The sequence below is a fragment of the Pinus tabuliformis genome, chromosome 2_2, assembly GCF_031772625.1.
Source record: "Pinus tabuliformis cultivar Carrire ecotype Pingquan chromosome 2_2, CPIR1, whole genome shotgun sequence".
Taxonomy (NCBI): domain Eukaryota; kingdom Viridiplantae; phylum Streptophyta; class Pinopsida; order Pinales; family Pinaceae; genus Pinus; species Pinus tabuliformis.
Window position 1 is genome coordinate 771,476,751 of NC_142300.1, and position 25,491 is coordinate 771,502,241.

Here is a 25,491-nt window from a genome sequence, read left to right on the forward strand (position 1 = left end):
GAACCTCAGGTCCGAATTTCAGAGCTTTTCTCACTATATTTTCAGAGATATGATCTGAGGAAGTTATAGATTTTGCAAGCTCCAGAATTTCATCTAAAACAGGTCATTGTGGAATTTTCGCTGTAACGTTTTTGCTACGCAGTGTCAGAAGCTAAAAAAAAAACCATTTCAGAAGACATCGATCTGAACCTCAAGTACAAATGTCAAATCTTGTATCGCTATATTTTTGGATATATGATCTGAGGAAGTTATAATTTTTGCAGACTCCTGAATTACATCTTAAATAGGTGACCTTGGGAAAATTGTCACAACGTTCTCTCTGAGCATCATATTGAAATTTCATCAGAAGTTATAGAAATAGGATGGATGGTAGTCTTTTTTGTGTATTTCTCAGATCCTAAGGTCAAAACTATGACACATGGAACGTCATACAAGTTGGTTATTCTTAAAAGGTGTATAATCAGGTAATCTTGGGAGATTATGAATAAGTCTTTCTTGGAGAATCCAATTTCAATCAGACTGGTAGCATTAGAAAGAGGACGTAGAGGACTATTGTAGTTCGCAATTTCAAAACTAGAAGATAAGAAATTATAGAGTTACAGTCATTTCAAGATCGAGCTCCTAAAACCAAGAAAAAGCGAGATGAGGAAGTTTGATGGGAAGGATCCAGTAAATTGGATACTATAGATGGAGAAATATTTTGATCTACATGGTGTACCTTTGTTATAAAAGGTATGTATTGCATGTAATTATTTATAACTGAATCAATTTTTATGGTATAAAGGGCTTTGTTCTCGTAAACCACTTGTCACATGGTCAATTTTCATGGAGGAAATGATAGCACATTATGAGGATACAAAGAGAAACACCTTCTTTAGCCAATTGATAAATCTCAAACATAAGTGTTCAATGGCAGAGCACATTGAGGACTTTAAAAAATTTAATATAAGGGAAAATGATATTCCAGAGAAGCAAAGGATTGATGTCTGCATAGGGACTTTAAAGGATACCATTCAACATGAGGTTTGTCTTTGGGAACCTGATTCATTGGAGAAGGCAGTCAAGTTGGAAAGAAACATGGAAAGAAAAATTACCGAAACAACGAATTCTAACCCTCACAACTATAAACATGGAAGTGTTGTTTCTCCTAGCGTTCCACAACCTACAAGGGTGACACCAAAACAATTGGAAGAAAAAAGAGAAAAATGGCTTTGTTACAATTGTGATAGAAAATGCACTAAAGGTCATAAGTGTGCTGAGAAGAAATTATTTTACATAGATTATGAAGAGGAGGAAGAAAAATATAAAGAAACATAAAATGAAGAGGATATAAAATAGGAACCAACCCCAAAGAAAGAAGAAATGAATCCGACCATATCTTGTAAAGCATTGGCAAGAATTACCACTCCTCAAACTCTCAAGGTAGAAGGAAATATCAAGAAGAAAAAGGTTCAAGAAGTGAAAGATCACATTGCGAAAGAAGAAATGAATCCAACCATATCTTGTAATGCATTGGCTGGAATTACCACTCCTCAAACTATCAAGATAGAAGGACATATCAAGAAGAAAAATGTTCAAGAATTGAAAGATCACATCCAGCATCAAGAAATGAGTCTGACCATATCTTATAAAGCATTGGAAGAATGACCACTCCTCAAACTCTCAAGATAGAAGGACATATCAAGAAGAAAAGGTTTCAAGTAGTGAAAGATCACATCAAGCATCAACAACAAGTTCTTCAGCTTTTAAAGGATAACACCACTTTGGTTAAGAATCAAATGAAATAGCCCGTAGATCAACATCACAGTGAAAAAGGTATTGTTGTAGGTGATTGGGTATTTTTACGACTACATCTCAAGCGAGCTATTTATGAGAAGGAAATGTTGGCAATACTACATGCAATTAGGAATTGGTGACCTTACCCAATGGGAAGACACTTCAACGTAAATGGATCATGATAGTCTTAAATACTTTTTAAAACAAATATTATCTTTAGAAGAACAGAAAAATGGGTCAAAAATGTGTTGGATTATGACTTTGACATCATCTTCAGATGCACTCTCAAGAAAGGATGAGGATGTGGAAGCCTTATTGTGTGCTATTTCTATTATCCAACTAGATTGGTTAAACGAAGCAAGGGATGAATGGAAGAAGGACAAAGAAGTGTGGCCACTCATTCAAAAGTTGCAGAATATCCCAATTCAAACAATATTGTCACAACTTGAGGAGGAAAGAAAAATCATATTGGAACCTGGAGTAGTCACAGAAACAAGAACCCGACAGCTATGAAATTGATCAATTTCAGAGTATCTCATTAAGTGGAAGAACTTACCTACTGAGGATTCCACATGGGAGGACAAGAATTTTATACAGAAGTGTCAAGAACTACTCAACCGTTGAGGACAACACTTTTTGAAGGAGAGGGTCATGTTAGGCCCTTTTACTATTAGTGTAACCCCTTATTGTTATTAGTACAAACCCCTTATTATATTGTTGTACCCATGTAGTCCCCATATTGTTATTATTGTGCCCCATAGAAGCCCACTATTGTTATTATTCTTCCCTTACATTATTATTGTTATGCTTTATCTGATTATATTATGACCCCTTAGACTCCTATATATAGAAAGGAGGTCTTGTCATTTGTATCATCCAAGAATTTTTCATTTGTGTAATGTAAAGGAGGTTTCCCCCTCGAAGAGGCTAAATTCTAAGGCATTGATCTATATTTTCTATCTTTTTGTGAGCTGCTTTCATAACACCGTCCATGAATAAAAAAATTGCATTACCTGCACATTCATCAATAATTTGGTCAATAAATAGCATGGGGTAATTGTCTTTTGGACAAGCCTTATTTAGGTCCCTAATGTAAATGCATACTTGAATCGTTCCTTGCTTTTTGTCGACAGGGACTGGATCAGAGACCCACTGAGTTAAAGGAATGGGGTATATGAAACCCACCTTTAGCAGCTTGTCGACTTCAACTTTGATAGTTGTTACTTTTCTAGCATTAATCAGTTGATGTTTTTGATGAATAGGGTTAGCTTTTTTTTATGTCTTGATCTCATTCTAGTATAGAAGGATCTATTCTAGGAATTTCCTCATAAGACCAAGTGCACATATCACAAAACTATTTGAAGAGATTGGTATACGTTTGAATTTATTTAGGGGAACAATCATCTCCAATGAAGAAATTTTCAATTATGTTAGGATTCCTAGAGATGTTCACCGGTACAATTTGTGAGATAACATACATGTTACCTTCAGTAGAAAATTGTGTTGGGGCAAAAGGATTTAGAACTGTATGAACATCACTAGTAGAAGGACTAAACAAACTCAACTCAATTTCATGCAAGTGAGGGAGGAAATATGAATGATGATGTTGGTCATCCCATGGTCTATCAACACCCATCATTGCTTCTAGAATCGCTTCCTCGGATAGTAAGAAAATATCCAACAAATCCTGAGCCGAAGTTGAATTGAGGGTCCACATCAGAGACATATCTCCATCTAACTCTTCTGGTGAGAAAGCAGTAGGATGGAAGTTTGCAGAGTTAACAATAGACTGCTAAGAATTTTTTACTAGAGAAATAGGACATTCCATTCCACATACCTACCATCCATCTAATGTGGTGGTAGATGAGGGTAAAGGCCAAGGGTCTGAAAAATAATAAGCTCGAAAGAGCTCTCTTTGAGAATGTCCCTTGGAGGATGAAATAACATTGATTCTAGCTATAGAAGCAGGAAGATCAAAAGTACCAATTCAAGAAAAGTATATTCCAACCACAAAATTCTCTATAGGTTTCCTGGGATTATCCACTAATGGAAAAATAGACTCAGAAGATGCATGGGATTCACCCAGAGAATAATCCATCTGATCAAATTTTATGATCCTCCCTTCATGAAGAAAACAAAGTATACGAAATAATGATGATACTATGAAATCCATCTCATTAATCCAATTCCTTCCTAAAAGGAGGTTGGAATCTAGATTTTCATCGACTATTTCTACCTTAATATTTACCCCCTTTCCCCAACACAAATGGAAAATTCTAGAATAATCCCATATGGCCTATGAGAATGTACATCAAATTCTGTCAATAGAGTAGGTGAAAGAACAAATTGAGGTGATCCAATGGCTTTCCAACATGGCATGGAAATCACACATTTGGAACCTTCCTCATCTATAACAGTTCGAAATATGTTGTTGTTTCGATATGTTGACTTTATCTAGAAAGCCATATGATGCAGCAGTCTCTTTTTCACATTTGACATATCAAAAGCATGCACAAGAGAATTTTTTGGATCTACTTCTCTCATTTCTAATTGTAATGCACGGGCACAACTGGAGTACCTCTAAAGCTGACATAACACAAGGACTTTGAGCCAGATCTCCTACAATGGAGTAGTTCTAGGCTGCCCTAGAATTAGGGTTAATGGTCGAGCACTTTTTGGAGCCTTTCAAAATCTGAGGTATAGACTCAAGAGAGGGCCTCTCAATATGTAGTGGCTCTGAAGCATCAGAAGTAAACTTAGTCTTAGATGATTTCTATTCACTATAATCACGCGATCACATAGCGACGTCAATATGTGAACTCAACATGTAGACATTTGATGAATGATCCCCTTCTTGATTTCCCCATATGGGGTTACCAGTATTAAAGTTTGTGCCATCAAGTAATTGCTACCCTTGGGTAAAAGTGATACAGGAAAAACCTGTGATACCCATAGTAAGCATATAAAATGCATAATCTCATCTATCCAAGGAATTTGATTGCCCTACCTAGTCAAACCTTCATAAATTAAGGTTTAAGGCCCCTTAATCGGTCCCATGTGGAACGAGTTAATAACTAACCCCAGTCTGATCCTTTGTTAATCCTTTGGTGCGGAAACTTATATCTCAACCCTTCAGCCTCATAACAACTCTGGTTAATTCTATAATCGTACATGTTAACTAAACCTTGCTCTACATGCCAGCTCGTCCTTTATCGCAATTGTGGAGTTCAAAGGACTCAATATAATGTGCATTCAAAACTCGCATCTTGCAATATGGGATTACCCTTTCGACCATTGATTTCGTCTACCAGATCAACAGACTTGCTAGGTGATCCTGCACCATAGATCAAAACCTATTTGATCCGATGGTCCACAATGATATCACACATACCAATTGCACAACATTTTACCGCCTTATGGAGCCAATAAGTATTATACAACGTTAATTTATAAATGTTCGAGTCTGCCCTTTACGTTAAATTCCGATCAAATTAAAACTCGATATCCATTAGATAACAGAATCCGTCAAATCCTACAGTCGGCGACCCTTCAACCAGCACGTGGATTATCAAGATCTTGACCCCCATAGTTGACTATGACGTAAGCATCTGAATTTTATGTCGACAACTAATAACAATTGCGGTCCTCCAACCACGATCAAGGCATCCCATACTCTCTACCCTCAATGTAGTTACTAATCACGATCGATATACGAGATCTATCAATCCGATGGTCTAGATCGATTCCTGCCTTTCTCCTTCCTCAAGTACTTAGATTTAATCTCCGCTATTCATTTCTTTTACTTATGTGGCACAAATTAATCTTGGTTTCCCATTTACTTCAGTCTCGTTCATTGATATATAGATCCGATGACTATTGTGTGTTGTTACCTCACTTCTTCCGTCCTTCTCTTGACTTTTTTTTATGCTATTCCTTCGATGTTCTTCTATGATTTTGTTTTTCTTTAGGGTTCCAGTCCTTCGCTGTTATATCTTCCTCATTAACTCTCTCCCAAGATTGACTCTAGATATTCCTTAATGACTGTCACTCCTGAACTTTACCTTGATCCTTCAATCGGATTCAATGACATGATCCTTCATCCTCACTTCTTCTATATTCTTCCCAAACTCCACCTGCATACATATACGATGTAGAACCTCTAATTCATAAACATATTATAATTAAACTTATCCATACACATGCATACACTCAGAGTTGAGTTGTTTGTATTAATAAATAAATATTTACACAGTGAATTCCTTCTCGGCCTGATCTTCTATATCATTGGCCTTTCTTCTCCTGCCCGTAGGCTTACAGTCTGACTGACTAACTACTTGACTCACTAACTACTTCCCTAACTAATGACTCTCTATGCCTTTTAGGCTTACATTTATACAAAAGGTTCTATTGAACTAATTTTGGTTCAGATCCTTAATCTGCTGAACTAAATCCTGAATATCCTCCAAGTCCACTTTTAACTCCAGTTAATCCCTGAGAATCCTCTCTAGTTCCTTGAATCATGAGACCAATAAGAGTTACGATTGATTTCCAACTCTCTTAATTCACACTAATCACTCATGTTCTCCTACATTTGAGATAATTTACAAATATCCTCACAATATTTAATTAATTCATATTCTAATCACTCAAAACATTAATGATTACATACATAAGAATCCAAATTCCTTGAAAACACAAGACCCCGTAATTCAACTAAAACATAATGAAATTGCTAAGTTGTATGCCCCTGCATCACGCTCCCAAGCTTAAAACAATCACGATATCCTAATCTTTGTCTCCCTAGATCCCATACTTTGTTCTCTAATTTTTCTTTGGTTGTTGATGTTGTTTGTTGTTGTTCTCCAGGTTTCCACACTTTATGTTGCTTTACTCAACTAGATATGCTTTCACAGTCTGTTGCTGTCTTTCTCTTTCTACTGCTCCTTGGTCTTCTTACTGTTGTTTTCTTTTGAGGCACCTTCATCATCAATCTTACTATTATGTCAATCTCTATGTCCAATTTATCCTTTGATTCATAATTACTATGCCAATTGTTGTTGTACTCTGTCCACTCATCTTCAAACTATTGTTTACTATCTTCTCTTTCAATTTGTTGGATCCTTACTACCACCCTTTCATTCATACCCTCTTGCTCTTGTCCAAACAACCTCTATTCAATATCTGTAAATTTAGTTTCAAAATGTAATTTTTCCTCCAATTTCCTTTGTACTTGATTCCCCTCAAATACATCACTATGTTGTTCATTAGTTCCAACATATTTTCCTTCTTCTTCCTTGACAACCCTCAATAATTTTCCTTCACTTTATTGACTGATTATAATAATCAATTTAACTTCTTCAAGAATAATATCTTCGTCCTTTTCTTTTTCCTCATCAGCATGTCTATCCTAGGAACTTCCAGTCTTCTTCAGTTCTAAAACTAACTCCTCAATTTCAAACATGTCTGTCTCATTTTCAACAAATCCTGTAATCATAAAACAATTATCAGAATTAAAAATATAAGGCCTCATTACCTTTTCCTTATCTGGCAACATCTCAGTATGCTACTCTGAGTTTCCCTTCAATTCCTTTGTCAACACATTATTATGTTGATTTAAACTCTCCTCCATATCATCTGTTTCAATGATATCTCTCTACTCTGGTTCACAATAATGAACTCCTCTTTCTGTAACGTCAATTTCCTAAAAGTTCATTACCATCTCCTTTTCCTTACGATTTTCATTCATGACAATCTCTTTGTGTTCCTTTTTCAACAATCTATCCTGAGTATATATCCTCTGCTTTTCCAACTCCCTTCTTTGAAAGTATAATTTTCCATATGACTCAATAATTTCAATTGGAGTAGAATTTGGAAATTTCACATAATTTTCCATACCTTCCTTTGTTATTGACAATTCATTAGATGTCCTTTCTCCCTTTGCGAAATCTTTTTCATAGACTTCTTTCTTAACATATTCAGTAGATGTCCTTCTTCTTCAATATATTTTTCCTTGTTGTCGCTCTGTAACCCTTCTTCCAGAGCTATCCTTGTCTCATCATCTGCACTAATATTCTTTTGCATCTGTTCTTCATCAATAACATTAATCAAATTCATTAGATGACCTCTATGAGACAATATTCCTTCATTATTCATCAGAATAATATCCCAATCTTCCATGTCTATGACAACTTTAAATGACTCCCTTGTCTCATTGAATAACTCATCCATAGACTCTTCTCGTTGTATCCAGTCAAATTCTTTCTCTTATGAGAAATTTTCCTTGTCACCTTTTACTTCTAGATCTTCATCTATTCTGAAGACATCTTCAAAAGGTTGCTTTTCTCCTGTAATACCTGCAATCATACAGAAACTATTAGTTTTAAAAACATAAGACCTTGTGGTCTCACTTGATGCTTTAGCCATCATATCTCCTTGCTATTCTGAATCCTTCATATGATTCATAAGATCTTCCATAGATATCTAGTCTTCATCTTCACCAAGAACTTCACCGTGTTCTATTTCACAAATGGAAACTTCCATTCTCAACTCAACTTCTATGATTTCTTCCACCAGACACATCACTTGCCTCTGTTGTAGCCTTTTTTGTAACTCAAACGATTTCACTACGTTTTTCCTCAAGCTTGTCTTTGGTCTTCCTCTAGTATCATCCTTAATACATTTAGTTGTTCTTTTAACTCTTCAATCTCCTTCTCACGTTCCTCTTGAATTATTCTCTTTCCATTTGCCTTGGCATCCTCCTTCTTCACTTTTCTTTTGTTGTGGTCTTCCTCAAAACCTCTGTTATCTCTGTTATGACTATCATTAGTCATCTTCTTCTATATCTTCATGAGTTCCTCACTCACTTACTATGAGCTACATTAAAGCCTCTGCAACAACAAGTCCTCCGTGATGCCACTTATCTCACCAAGCTTTCCTATGTACTTGGTCTTTTGGTAAGAACTTGGTTCTCTATTCTCTGGAACCTCTTTGAGTACTTCTCTCTGCTCCTTCTAGGCTTCAAATCATTTTCACCTTTGAATAACACAAATATCCTCTTGTACTTCAATCACAAATGAAATACTAGGTTCTAACCACCTCTTCTTTCACTCAGAAACTCTTACCAGCTTTCTTCATCCCTTAGCAACTCTAGCCACATCCTTTGTGGAATTTCCTTTGTGTGCTACAACAATACCTCTGCAGTAACATGTCTCCTTCTTGCTACATATGCCTCACTGAGCTTCTCACCTTTGAGCTCAGTCTTTTAGCATTTCTCTGGTTCTTTCCTCTGGAACAAATTGAGCACTCCTTGCTCTAGGTTGCTACAATCTTCTCACCTTCTTTTGTTGTCACCTGTGTATTAATATAAAGACCACACACTCTCCAATATCCAAATAAAATCAAAATAAAAACATACCATCTCACCTTCAAGACTTCTGCATGATCTTGCTCTACCATTCACCTGCACTTTGAATGGATTGCCCTCTATTCCCTTGCATCTGCAATTCCCCCAATATTCTACTATACTTTATCTCTATGTGCTTACTATTTGTCAGATTAGAATATGATCTCCTCTTGCCTGCTTTTATCACCATTTTCTTGTATACGCACCTTCAAAACATAACCCCGTTCTAAATTATTTACAAATAATTTTTCACGCAGAATTTCTTTGTACTGCTTTAATATCAAATGTTTCAGCCAAAATTCTACTCTAATACCAATTTTATGCATGAAAAACTTGTGATACCCATAGTATGCATATAAAATGTATAATCTCATCTATCCCAAGAATTTCATTGACCTGCCTGGTCAAACCTTCATAAATTAAGGTTTAAGGACCCTTAATTGGTTCCATGCGGAATGAGTTAGTAACTAACCCCAGTATGACCCTTAGTTAATCCTTCAGCCTCATAACAACTCTAGTTAATTCTATAACCACCCATGTTAGCTAAACCCCGCTCTACATGCCAGCTCATCCTTTATCGCAATTGCAAAGTTCAAAGGACTCAATAGAATATGCATTTATAACACTCATCTTGCGATATGTGATTACCCTTTCCACCATTCATTTCATCAGCCAAATCAACAGACTTGATCGATGATCCTGCGTCATAGATCAAAACCCATTTGATCTGATGGTCCACAATGATATTGTACAAACCACTTACATGAAGTTTAACCACCTTATGGAGCAAATAAGGATTATACAAGCTTAATTTATAAATGTTTGGGTCCGCCCTTGAAGTTAAAGTCCAATATACTTAAAACCCAATATCCATTGGATAACAGAATACATCAAATCGTACAGTATGCGGCCCTTCAACTTGCATGTGGATTATCAAGCTCTCAACACCCATAGCTGACTATGATCTAAGCATATGAATTTGTGATCGACAGCTAATAACAATTGTGGGCATTCAACCATGATCAAGGCATCCCATACTCTCTACCCTTGCTATGGTTATTAAACACCATCAATCTACCAGATCTATCGATCCAACGGTCTCGATCGATTCCGGCATTTCTCCTTCCGCAAGTACTTAGATTTAATCTCTAGCATTCATTTCTTTTATTTATGTGGCAAAACTTAATCTTGGTCGCCCATCACCTTCAGCCTTGTTCATTGATCGATAGATCCAACTACTACTGTGCATCGTTACCTCACTTCCTTCGTCGTTCTCTTGAATTTGTTTTTATACCGTTCCTTCAATTTTCTTCTATGGTTCCGGTTTTCTTTCTGGTACTTTGTTGTTATATCTTCCTCCTTAGCTCTCTCCCAAGATTGACTTTGCGTATTCCTTAACCACTCTCACTCCAAAATTTTACTTTGATCCTTGAATTGAATTCAGTGACACGATCCTTCATGCTCACTTCTTCTCTATTCTACCCGAACTCCACCTACATACATATACGATGCAGAACCTCTAATTCACACAAAAATAACAATTAAATTTCTCCATACACACACATACACTCAGAATTGAGCTGTTTGTATTAATAAATAAATATTTACACAGTGAATTCCTTCTCAGCCTCATCTTCTATATCAATGACCTTTCTTCTCCTTCCCGTAGGGTTACAATCCGACTGACTGACTACCTGACTCACTAACTACTTCTCTAACTACTGACTCTCTATGCCTTTTAGGCTTACATTTATAGAAAAGGTTTTTTTGAACTAATTCTAGTTCAGATCCTTAATCTGCTAAACTAAATCCTGAATATCCTCTAAGTCCACTTTTAACTCCAGTTAATCCCTGAGAAACCTCTCTAGTTCCTTGAATCACGAGACCAATAAGAGTTACAATTGATTTCGAACTCTCTCAATTCCCACTAATCACTCATGTTCTCCTACATTCAAGAAAATTTACAAATATCCTCACAATATCTAATTAATTCATATTCTAATCACTCAAAACATTAAAGATTACATATATAGGAATCCAAATTTGTTGAAAATACAAGACTCCCTAATTCAACTAAAACATAATGAAATTGCTAAGTTGTATGCTCCTCCATCAAAAAGGGTTAGTGAGGATAGCTTGGGAGCTAGAGGACACCTGCTGCACTCATAAGTTCTAAGCATCTTAGATCTTAGGGCAGAGATGAGTCAAAGGATCTCCATTTGATAACTTGCATGGAAATTTTACTTTTTTCTTGGACTCTTTCCTAACACCTATGGCATCATTGTTGAGTTTATTTCCATTTCTCCTCCCATCCTGGCTCTTTTGCCTCCCTCTTCCTCTCTTCTTCCCATTAGATTTTCGGTTTCCTCTAGGGTTATAAGTTTGGACGGTGTTTATAGACATCGATTGGGAAGGTGTAGATACATATTGTGATGCCTGCATAGAAGAAGCAATTTGCAAAGACAACTGTTGCAATTGATTTAGAAGGCTAGCCATGTTGGCATCAATCGATCTGACTAGCCTGTTAGTGTGGGGACCTAGCTCCGGTTTGGCTATATCCACCTTGGATATAGGAGTATCTAGTAGAATTTTTTGAAGAACCTGAGATTGAGAATATATAAGTTCCAACTACTGGGCTCTGAAAATAGCCTCCTCTTTAGTGAAAACACCAAAGAGAGACACGTCCTTAGAGATCTCAAGCTGTAACAGCTTAAGAAACTATTCAAGAAGGAATTCTTGTGGAATATCGGCTTTAATGAGCCCTTCCTTCTTCTCCATTCCTAGATATGATCCAAAATTTGAGTTGCTTTGTCTTATTGGAAATTAGCCAGAAGCTCAGTTCGAACATCATATCAGATAGGAAATTGAAAATGGTTCAAAAAGATAGTTTCGAAATTTCCAAAATAAGTGAAGGTGCCCCCTGGAAGTTCTATGTATGACTTAGCCGCATTCCCAGTTAGGGTATGTTGAAATAATCTCAACCTGATTGAATTATCTATCAGGGAGTTTGATGAACACCATAAATGAAGAGTGGTTACGTGGTCACATAGATCTTCACTAAGTTTCCCTTAAAATTTGGGTATATCTGAGTGATGTTTGGTTGGGACCGAAGGCCAAATAGGGTTATACCTAATCAGATCATTAGTCAATTTAGAAAGATCTAGCAAGTTTAATGTTGCCAGAAAAGGTAGTCGCGGAGCACCTCAAGATTCCACCTGGTGTGGGCAGAACTCCCAACATTCTAGAAAGAATGCCCTGTATTTGTAAAGGCATTAGGATTCCTAAAGTAACTCATACACCGAACTGAACCATAAGGAGCTCCTTATGGTCCAAAAAAAACCAGAGTTTGACCAACTCCTACTGAAAAACTTTTGTAACTAGTAAAGTTTCCCCCTAGAGAAGCGTTAAAAGGAACAGAGAGCCCTTGGTAGGGGTTCCATGCATTAGCATAGGCATAAAAGTTATGGAGTGAAATGACAAAAGACTACGACATATTACCTTGTTGGCCAAAATAATATTTATTCATGGCTCCTAACCCACTAACCGTAGGGCTTGTCTAACCTTGTGTTGTGCTCTACAACAACCCCCCATTTCATATCATTATTTATTTAGAAAAACTATCATATGAAATGGGACCCTTTAGTTCTGATTGGTATCAACATTGTATTATTCAAAAAAGGTCCGAAAACAAAGTGAAAAACATTATGAAAACCTTTTTGATAAACCCATTTTGATCTTAATAATACAAATAATCAATCTTTTATCATTGCGATAAAGCGATCGCAAGATCGCATATCGCAATGACATAGGAAGCATACTTTAACGGCCCATTGGTTTTCCCGGATGCGATATCGCTATCAACGATCGGCAATATACTATGCATGTTCTTAAAGCACCCCAGGTAATTCACCCCGATGCAATGCGATATCGCTATCGGCGATTGGCGATATGCTATCCATGTTTTCGTAGAGTGCCCATACTCCCGATGCGATGCGATATCGCTATCGGTGATCAGGGATTTCAAAAGGTGTCAATATAGGGAGTTAAGTTTTCCCCGATGCCCGATTGCGATAAAGCGCAAATTTCAAAAAGCCGTTAAAACAGAGGGATATTACGATCAATTCATATTAAAAGCTTGATCTATCAAACAATGATTTACCTGCGCTCAACCGCCAAAACATCCAAGGCACACTTAAACGAATCATTCAGCAGATTAATGATATGATGGGCATTTAAAGGATTGGCAGGTTTTAAAACGGCCATTTAATGTAATAGTAAGTCCTAAAATCTTCCTCATAGATTGTATCCGTAGCCACTTTAAAAGTTAATCCCTCATCACGCATTGATCAATATATCTTTCTCATATTCGATTTTCATTACCAATTCTCTGTGTTACGTTTACTTTCACTCCTGTGCAAAATTCTTCCAAAGCAGAAAACTCAAACAGAATGGGGAAGAAGTCTAAAAAAACCACAGTCGCTTCCGCTGCGCCAGTCACAGGACAAGCCATCTCTGATCCAACAAATAAAAAGAAAGGATTGATATCTGATACTACATGTTGTGGTCTCGGCAAAACTACTTGGCAAAGTACCTACAATTTGATTGAAGCCGAAGAACCTGAAGTGACAACAGTACAAGCCTCTGTAGATTCAACTCGGAAATCTGATGGTACTTTAAAGGACTTAGCTGACTCCTTCCTTCATCGGATAGTAGCTCGAGAACAAATTCTCCCATATATGGATGTAGTGCGGTGGGCAATTGAGGAAATCCCAATCATGGACAGAACCTTCTGCACCAGAGACGGGAGAATTTTTGGGTCATTCAAGGCTGATGATTTAAGGCAAATATATCATTTTCCTGAGCCAGAGAAGAAGTACAACAAGGCGTTTTTGGAGAAATTCTGAAAAGAGAATGAAATTGAATCCGAATCCATCCGGGATTGGAGACAAAGTCCAGCAAAACACAAACATGAATCTTCCGATAAGTACTCGGTTGATTCCCTATGTTCTCCTTATTGTTATGTTGGAATAATGATGTGTAGATTGTGGGGGTTGCACGACTCTTCTAATTTCACTATAGAAATGGTTCCCTTGATGGAAGCAGCATGTAACAGTGAAATAATGGATTGGGCAACTATACTCTCAGATAAACTAGCAACAGTTGTTCTTGAGTTTAGAAATAAGACCCGCGTTACTGAAAGATTAATTCCCCCATTCTACTACAGTGCCTATATTTTAGATACCTTGTGTTTTAATTTTGACTTTCCTGTGCTCGGCTGGAGGTGGACATCACAGGACCCCATGCCTATTCACATATACCATCAAAAATTATGGAAATACTCTTATAAGCACCATTTATACCAAGTCTGCAATGGCTTTATGTTACCCATTCATTACTCTATTTTTGATAAACCTGCTCCCAAGATTTCCTACCAAGCAGGAATTGAATTAACGTCAATAGGAAGATGGTTCGAGGAGGAGAAGTTTACTTATATAAGAGTTTTCGGTAGCCAAGCCGAACCTCATGTCCTTCCCTTGTACATACCCGATAAACTACTGGCGAGGGAAATAGCCTATCAGCTCATTGCCGAGGGAGTCACACAGACCCTCAAGAAAAATAAGAAGCAGGGCTGGCCCTCTTTTCCTTTGATATGCGGTGTCTACACGTTGCATGATTTCAAACATGCAGAGAAAGAAGCTACAAAGATAAAATCATTAACTCTAGCAACTCTCCCTAATAGGCAATTTGATCCCAACAAAGTCGCCTATAATGCACTTGAACAGGCCAAATTGGCAAAGTTTGATCATAAAGAAGATATGTTCGATGACCTGTTCTCCTCAGCTGAGTCAATAATGCAGGTTAAGGCATTTGCCAGAATGAAATATCAAGATGAAGGGTTGGTTGAATTCAACAGACTTAGAGAACTGAGGTTGCAAACTCTGCCTCTAGATCTATTAGCAACAACCCCAACAACATCGTCAAGTGAGCCTGAACGGGAATAGTCAAAGGAACCTCCGGTTAGAACAAAAGAACAAGAAAAACCACAGGAGGAAACTCAGACTAAAGAGCAGGAGAAAGTGCGGGAGGAGACCCAGACTAAAGAGAAGAAACAGACCAACATTGAAGTAAATGTGGATACTCATATTGATCCAAAATTTCTCCAGGAATGGCAGTAATTTGATTCTATTATCAGCAGTCTGGAATGTTCAAAGGACACCGAAACTTCAAAAGCAGCAGACACACAGGAAACCACTTCACAACAGGTTCCAAGTAGAACCAACGGCCCACCCATTTCAAAAGAAGTAGAAATAATACCAAAGGACCCCTCTGATTAAATCATTTTGCAGGTAGAAGAGATTCCTCCCTTGGATGTCTTCTATAGTCCAAGGCATAAAGCTGTAGTAAAACAACAGAGGAAGAGAATAAGGACTGATCAACGTTCCCTTTTCCCAGAACAGACGGTCACGGGCAATGTAGTTTGGAAGGAGGAATTTGACCCCTCTGATGACCTGACAAAACTGTCGCAATATGCTGGAGCCTATTCGGCAGCAACAATAGGTAAGGCATCAGAGGTGAGTCTTTTATTGAAAACAAAAGACCAGGAAATCTTCTTATTGCAGGCACAACTAACTGAAGCAAAGCAGAAAGCGGAGCAGGCAAAACAACAATTGTTGACACAACAGCAAGTAAACAATCAACTAACTCAACAATTGCAGGCAGAGAAACAAAGGATTGACCACAACGCAATCCAGAAGCAGAAAGAGTTGTCAGAAGCCTTGGCACAACTGAAGGCAACAAATGAGCAAATGTTGAAAACAAAATATGAGTAGATTGCTCAACTATCAGCACAGCTTGAGAAGACAAAGGGCGTTCCACAAATAATTGAATTTAGAGCAGAAGCACTACAGATAAATACGGCATTGATAGCCAAAATTAAGCTTCTATGTCAACAAATCGCCCAGGCGGAGCCACTATGTGAATTGATGGCATCAATAAGTGAGAAAATAGAAAAGGCTAGGACGTAATTGGATCAAGCTGAAGAAACGATAGCTGCATTTCTTGACTGGAAAGATACTGATCAGGGACAAGCGACGAATTTACCAAGAATTTTAGAGTCACATAAAGATATATTATTTACAGAATGGCAATCCCAGTTAATGAAAGTAGAGAGGGCAGTTTCAAGGTGCAAATCAACTACAAGCAATTTGGTTGAATTAGTTAATAACACTCTCTACTTGTCAAATATGATTTCCCAATGCACGCCAGGAAAATTGACAGCAATGAAAACATTGGAGCAATCATGTTATCCAGATCTAGAGGAAAAGGGGAGATTAATTTCTGGAATTAACAGTTTAACATGGGACACATATTGGTTCTTCTTGGTAAAACCACACACTCAAAGAGCCGCCCTCAAGTGCCTTACAGATGCAATCGGGTATTTATCCCCGATATTCAGGATGCCACCTATGCCGCCCAGCTTAGCTCTCACCTCAACAAACCACCCGAAGTGGAGCTGATGCTTGTGATAAGTCAGCTCAAATTTAAAGGCAAATAGCCTACTTGATGATTCATGCCGCCGACTGCCAGGTTGCTGAGGAAAATATGATCAAAATCAATTGATACCAATTAAGTAGGATTTCAGTTTCGTAGATAGTTAGATTAATTAAGTATTTATAGACCCTTTCATTGTTTTGGAAAGGGTCGTAAAGTTTTGTACTTGACTTAAAGACTGAAGTTGCACTATTGTGCTTCAGCCATATTCTTTTATAAAACTGGACCAGTTATTCTAATTTTGACAAGAAAGCTTTTATGCAAATGTGAACAACTGTCTTTGTTTGAAAGTATTTCTGCGTTGGAAGAAGAATCTCAAATAGCGATTGATATTGGGAGTGTCTAGCGGCTCATATGGTACTATTATCTATGTCTGAATTCATTCTTTTCATATGAATTGTTATTTGATTGCCTTTGCTATTATCGAATATATGTATGCGTTTTAACAACATTTCTTTATTCCCTCCACTATTGGATGTTTATGGGATGCTTTTCCTTTGATCATATATGTATCGATGATATATAAAGTGTAGAAATATTGTGCTAATCCCTTTGTTTAACGATTTAAGCAGAGTAATTCTTGAATGAATAAAAGTCCATGTTTATTGAATAGAGTCATCTACATGCCTGTTTATAAACATAGATCATCAAGCGCTACACTTTAAAAAGTACAATAGTTCCCGGGATTAGTAGTAGTTTTTTTATTTCACCGATAGATTAAGTTATTCGCCTATCATTATATTAGTCATCCAATCATTCATTCATCCTGTTTATCCATTTCTGGGAAACTGGTCCCATTATCCCCAGTCGAAGCCACCATTCCAAACGGAAAAGGAGCTGTACTAAGGTCCGGACCGGGTGGTTATCCCCCAATGTTGATACAACGATTTTCATGGCATCAACACCTTGAAACAGATTATAACTTTGACTTGTAGAGGAAAAAGGCATTGATCCCAAAGATGGGTTGAAGTGTGGTATATGACCAACCCTAAACAGGAACCTTGAAAAGAAGCCGATCCACTTGCCATGGATGTGGAGGCAGTTGATGCAATACTTAGCGGAACTGAAGGAATCATGCTAGTCAGTATTCCAAAAGGGAAAAATCCAATTCCAGAGGCAATGACGTGAGAACTTCCACTCGAAGATGGAATGGAAGTAGAAACAAATATAACAGTGCTAGGAGTAACATTAAGGTATAGAAATTGTTCCTCCTCCTTGTTTGTATACTGGAGTTTGCATACTTGTATCACTTCTCATGGATGCCATGCTTCCAGTAGTGGTCATTGAAGGAAAAGATCGATATAAACATGGGCTCGAAGGCCTATTAGTCGAAGTCCCGACTTATAATAAAACATCTGGATGATCACGAGCAAGAGGAGAATTAGGTGTCAAAATAGACCCAAGGAGCTCCTCAACTTCAACAACGTCTTCCAACTGGAAGAGGAATCGAGAAATAACTATAATGTTTCTCTCCAACTCTGTACTTGTACCAGGTCTATCCCGTGAATTAATAACTCCAACATGAGGATCAATATCCAATGCACCTACTATCACTGATTGAAAACCACTGGCAGAATTGTTCCTACATCTTCGAGAAGAGGGCTCAGGACTCGTAGGTGAAAGCCCAAGAAGTCTCCTAGACAGATGAGCTGGTCGATCAATCATATTGATTTATTTTTAAGAAACCTACTTAAAAACTCAAAAGAAATTGTAAAACTATGCCAACTAGGAGCAAAGACCACTCTCTAAAAGTTCTTAAAGCTATATATGATCAAACTACTTTCATTTATTTCTTCTCTAGGTGATTAGGACCAGACACCGAAATACATGAAAGCCAAAATCAAGGGCCTTCTGAAAATATTCTGGGGTAATTGCGCCCCAGGCCTACTAGAAAAGGTATCAGAAGCAATTACGGTAACCTCTAGACAATAGCCTTTGCCGGCGTAAGCACCCAGGCTTTACAAGGGTACCCTCTAGAAGTACTATTGAACGTGATGCAATGTCAACCTTAGGTGCCATAGGATTCCCCTCCACAACCACTTATGTGATCCCTATGAAGGGAAACTTTAGATACCAACTTGTATCAAAATCTGGGTGGAACAGTCGTGAGTCAGGTTCCAACAAGTAGGAGAGGGGGTATCTCTCTTCCTTGTCTTCACTCTACCTCGTGCTTAAATCCCAGTCACAAAGCTTTCCCATTCTTTCTAATGATATTGGATGTTGCTCTTTATCGAACTTCTAAGTTTTATGATTTGAGCGACCATGGAGAGTTAACTCTCCACTCACGTATTCCAAGGCCCTAATGAACTTAAATTTTTTATTGTTTGTTAATGAAAAATAAAAGTTGTAGTTAATTTTATTAGATCGCTTGATTTTATATTGTTGTTATTTAAGTTAGGCGAAATTATGAGAGTGAAACTGATGATGTTTTATGACCCAAAAGGAAACAATAGAAAACTAACTATATGCATGCAGTTATTTTCTTCAATGAAGAGTGATTTCTACTTGGGTTCTACGAAAACCTATATGTAAGAAAAATATGTTTCTTTTCTTTTCTTAAATAATCCACGCACACCAAAAATGTAAAATGACTAAGAATGCTTAAGATGTAAATGAACCTAATGCAAGTTAAAATGACAATGCAAGATGCTAAACAACACTCCTAAGAAAATGCAGTTCTTTATAGAGCCAGTTAAGTCAATATTGGTAATGAAGAGGGAAAAAATCAAAAACAAATATCTCTCCTAAAAAAGCAGAACAAATGCAAAAGAAACCAATTGCTTCAAAACAACCAAACAAAAGAAACTGTAAACAAAAAGCTTGGAAAGTGGAAAACAAAACCAATGTTTTTGTGTTTTTTTTTCTTTTAAGGAAACAAAAGCAACCTTTTGAGGTCTCAAAATCACTACTAAAACTTGAAATATCAAGAAGGAGTCTCTAAATATTGCAAGTTATAAAACTCATTAATAAATGAAACTTCAAACAACAGAGTGTTTGGCAAACCGACGACAATAAAAGACTTCGGCAAACTGACATAATGTCTAGAAAGAAAAACTTTCAAAATTGCCAAAAAGGACTCTCAAAATGCACCAAAAGTAACTAGGCCAATCAAGCAAGGAAATGAAAAACAAACAACTTGAAATCCAAGCTGCAAATGAAATCGAAATCAATTTCTTATTCTCGAAAACCAGAACATCCAAGAAATCCAAACAGAAGTCTTGAACCCAAGACACAAATCACAAACTTGCTTAAGAAGCAATCCTAGGACAACTAGGCTTTTCAGTGAGAAGGATACTTTTGAAAGGAAAGCTTGCAGGAAAACTGAGTTTTCTAGACATTAGATGATCATTCAACAACATCAATCACCAGGCAGTAGAGCTAACTAGGAAAATAGATCTCATAAAACAATTCAAAAATTTGTATACGTGACTGTGTATAGACACAAAAGCATGCACACGTGTTTCTAATTCAAGAAACTCACGTATATGCGAGCCTTCTTGAGGAAACCTGCATGTATACGTGACTGTAATCCAAGAAAACAACATCTACAAAGATCAATTAGGAAAAAACAAAAATCAAGGTCTGATATAAAATATCAGACTTGATGGCTGGGGCCATATTGAATCAAACAACACTATAGAAGTAAGAAATCAAGAAAATGAACCCTGATTGAGAATAAATAACCCAAACTAGGAATAATAAGAATGTTATCCCGAGCACAGTTGCCAATTCTTTTGCAGTTGAGATCATCCTAGGGTCTTGAGTTGAAACCCCAATAGTGAGGATGACAAACAATAGCAAGAGATGCTCAAGCAACCAACCTAAATTCTTATTCTACTGAACTGTGCAAGAGTGTCCTTACTCGAAGGTCCTATGTTTGAGTAGATCCCACAGGGTGCAAACCCTCAGCTTCTCCTGATGTCTTTGAAATCTAAAAATCATTCAAATGAAACATATACAATAGTTGAAAGATAAAGCATGTTCATGGTATTAACTTTAGATCATATAAATGAATGAAAATTTACGCATCAATGTAAGATTCATAAATGAATTACAACATAAATCAATGCATAAGCATGTTTAATATCAGGAACTTAACAACATTTCTTTTAAATAGAGGAGGAATGACCTGTTATAGCGTCTTATGAACCCAATGTTTCAGACTACCAAGTGAGTCCATCATCAGGGGATGCGACAATAGATATTCTAGAGATATTCATGATGTATCCATGAACTATATTCTAAGTTATATATATGTGTGTGTGTGTGTGTGTGTGTGTGTATGTAGGTTATGAAGGAGTTAATCTAAGAAATTAGGTCGACCAATCTCCACTTATTTTGTTAATATTTAGATTTTTTTTTTTTTTTTTATTATTATTATTATTATTATTTTATTTAATTAATTTGTTTACAAATTAATTAATTTTTTTAATTAATCAATTAGTTTGTTTAATTAATTAATTAATTGTCTGAAATGTTGGGTTGATAAAACTCTATAACAGGTCATTCCTCCTCTATTTAAAACTATCCTCACCTATATGGATTCATTATTTAAAAACATTTCCTTATTCAAGTAAGCTACAAGTAAGGTGGACAAATATGACCTGAGTCCTTCTCTGGCTCCAAGTGGAACCATCCTCTGGATCCATCATTTCTCAGCCTCAGTGATCTTCCTCCATCACCAATATAAGGATATCTCAAGAAATATGAAGGATATCTCCAACAAGGAAAGAAGGGTTTCCTGAAACTTTGTGGAGCGTAAGAGGCACATGGATTTCATCACACGCGATCAGGGAAAATCTCACTATAGTATCAATATCTAATATCTTCTAACCTAAGGACTTCCCATGGAGGTTTATTTACACTTCTCCAAATTAGCTTTTTTAGTTGGGAAACAATTGGTCCACGAGTAATAGGATGTGAGTAACATGTAAAACCCATTAACTTCACCCAAAACTAAGGAAATTTAAATTTTTTTTAATTGTTTTAACATATGTATGTGGGTTATGTATATGTTGACCCGCATGTACATGCCTTTATCACAGGACAAAGTAGCGTATAGTGAATAAAACACAGTTTTTTACATTTTGGACAAAGTTGTGAAGGAAGTGTTGTCCTAGGCCATAACTAGAGCATCAGATCTACTAAGAGTGGTAAATGGTCCTATAACAGAAAGGTTGTTGGAGGAAGACACAATGATGAAAATGTTCCACAAGGAGCAATTTACAACGTTGAAAATTGTTAGGTCCCTATAATACTAGTGATTCACCCATTACTATTGTCATTGTAGCCCTTATTGTTATTTTTGTGCCCCTATTGTCCCCATATTATTGTTATTGTGGCCCATAGAATCCCACTATTGTTATTGTTGTGCCCTTATATTATTATTGTTATGTTGGATTTGAGTATATTGTGACCCATTAAACTCCTATATATAGGAAGGAGGTTTTGCCATTTGTATCATCCACGAATTGTTGATTTCTGTAATGTAAAGGAGTTTTACCCTTTGAAGATGCTAATTTTGAATTTGTCGGTCTACCTTTTCTATCTTTCTATGAGCTAGTTTCTTAACATTTGGTATCAGATCTTTGGATTCTAAGGTTTCACTGCTCCAAATAGGGCATCGTGGAATTTTCGCTATCACTTTTTCTTTTTGAAGTTTTAGAAGCTAAAAAAAATCCGTTGTGGAAGAAATCATTCTGAACCTCATGTCTGAATTTCAAATCTTGTCTCACTATATTTTAGGATATATGATTTTTTGAAGTTAGTTTTTCTGGAGATTGTTGAATTATATTCCAAATAGGTGACCTTGGGAAAATGGTCATAAAATTCTTTCTGTGCATTATATTGCAATTCCATAATAAGTTACATAAACAAGGTGGAGTTTATTTTTATGTATCTATGTTTCAGATCCGAAGGTTGAAACAGTGACACATGACATGGCATACAGTGTCACTCTATTGGAACATTATATAATCAGATCATCTTAGGAGATTGGGCATAACTCTTTCTTGGAGAATCCAATTTTGATTAGACTAGTGGAATAGGAATGGGGACTCAGAGGACTACTTCAGGAAGAAATGTCATACCTTGGAGATCCAAAATTACAGATATACAATAGATTCAATATCGGGCTTCTACAAAGCAAAAAAGGGTGTGTAGGCTTTTTACAATTTTCCATAAGTTTGGGTTGAAAAATTAATTTGAAGTTAAAAGGGAATAACGAAGCATAATTATCCTTAATTGATGCCTCAAAGAAATAAAATTGAAACACCTAGTAAGCAACCTGAAATCTCTAGCATGACTCATGAAGAAGAGGAAAAAATGCAACACGACATATCAAAATTACGAGACCAAGTGCAACAAACTTCACTCTCACAAAAGGTAATAGAAGCCAAGATTGATGCTTTAAAGAAAGGCGTGCAAGCTAAGTTGAATGGCATGGAAGGTAAGATGAATGGTGTGGAAGTTAAGATGAATGGCATGGATGCTAAGATGGATGGTATAGAAGAAAAACTGAAAGGCAACATGGGAGATTGGAAGATAGATTTGACTAAGTTGCTACAAGAAATGCTTACTAATGGTGAAAGGCTAGTAAAGAAAACTTGTGATGCGAACAAAAGAAATGTTAATCATGATTTTATAGAATCTAATGTTGGATTGAATACCAACCATGTTCCAAATATTGATATAATGAAGTTTTATGACTATGATCTCGTAACATGGATACTACAGATGGAGAAATATTTCTATCTCCATAATGTGAAAAACACACAAAAGGTACGCACCACAACTTTATATTTGGAACCAAATCAGTTTGTATGGTATCGATGGCCTTTATCTCATAATCAAATTGTCACATGGGCAATTTTTATGGAAGAAATGATAGCACATTATGAGGATACAAAAAGAAACATTTTTTTTAGCTAATTGATAAACCTCAAACAAAAGGATTCAATGATGGAGCACGTTGAGGAATTCCAAAAATTGAGTATAATGGTAAAAGATATTCTATAGGATCATAATATTGATGTGCTCATAGGGAACTTAAATTATAACATCCAACATGAGCTTCACCTTTCGGAACCTGACTCATTGCAGAAAGCATTCAGGCTGGCAAGAAAAATGTAAATCCAAAATTATGGCAACAAGGAAGGCTTCCACTCAAAATTATAAGGATGGAAGTGTTGTTTACCCTATCCTTCCACAACCTACAACATTGAAAAACCAACAATTGCAAGAAAAAAGAACAAAAGGGCTTTGTTATAGTTGTGACAACAAATACACTAAAGGTCATAAGTGTTTTGAGAAGAAATTATTTTACATAGATTATGAAAAGGAGGAAGAGAAGGAACAAGAAACGTCAAGAGAAGAGGATATACACCACGAACAAACCCTAGAGAAAGGAAATGAATCCAAGCATATCTTGTAATTCATTGGCTGGAATTACCACTCCTCAAACTATCAATATAGAAGGGCATATCAAGAAGAAAAGGGTAATAGTGTTGATTGATTCTGGTAATATCTATAATTTTATTCATTATAAGATCGCCAATGAATTGAATTTCTTCCTATAACCAACACCAGAGTGTCAAGTGATGGTTGCTAGTGGAGGAACCATAAATTTATCTGGAAAGTGCCATAATATCAAGCTATCCATGGGAGAATATGTATCGAATAGCCCAATGCTTTCCATTCCAATCGGTGGTGGTGATTTTGTACTAAGAGTCCAATGGATGCAATCCTTGGGTACAATAGATTTTAATTTTCAATAAATTTTCATGATTTTTTCTTTAGAAGGAAAGGAAGTTGAATTAAGAGGTATTGCAGGGAAACCAATAAAGATAATAAGATCTAATGGAATGACAAATCTTCTAAAGAAATAACAATGAGGAGTAATTGCACAATTATGTTCGCTATAGGTTTCCACATTGAAATAATCTATTTATCCAGATCTCAAAAATATCTTGGACAATCATTCCAAGGTGTTTGAGACTCCCAAAGGTCTCCCACCTATTCGTGATCATGATCATGATATTCATTTGGTCCAAAGAACTGTTCCTCCAAACATGAGCCCTTACATATATCCTTACGCCCAAAAGAGTGAAATTGAACATATGGTTGCAGAAATGCTAGAGGTTGGTATAATTCAACCTTGTCAAATTTCTTCATGTGCTCTAGTAGTGTTTGTGCACAAGAAGGATGGATCTTGTCGCATGTGTGAAAATTAATGATATCTCAACAAACTCACGATTAAATATAAATTTCCCATTCTTATCATTTATGAACTATTGGATGAATTTCATGGATTAATTTACTTCACCAAGCTCGATCTTCGTTCAGAATATCATCGAATAAGAATGAAGAATGAAGACATTCCGAAAAAAACATTTAGAACTCATAGGGTCATTATGAATTTTTGGTCATGCATTTTGGCCTTACCAATGCACTTTCTACATTTCAAGGTTTGATGAATTCAATTTTCAAATCCTTCCTTAGAAAATTTGTGTTAGTATTTTTTTATGATATACTAGTCTATAAGAAGTCTTGGAAGGATCATGTTCAACATGTTGACTGGGTGCTCAAGCTATTGGAGGAGAAACAACTATATACAAAAATCTTGAAATGCTTATTTGGAGTACAAGAGATGGAATATATTCGTCATATTGTATCTCATGAGGGTGTTAAGGTATATCCTAGCAAAATGAAAGGCATTAAGGAATGGAAAATCCCCACATCCATAAAGCGTCGGTGAGGATTTC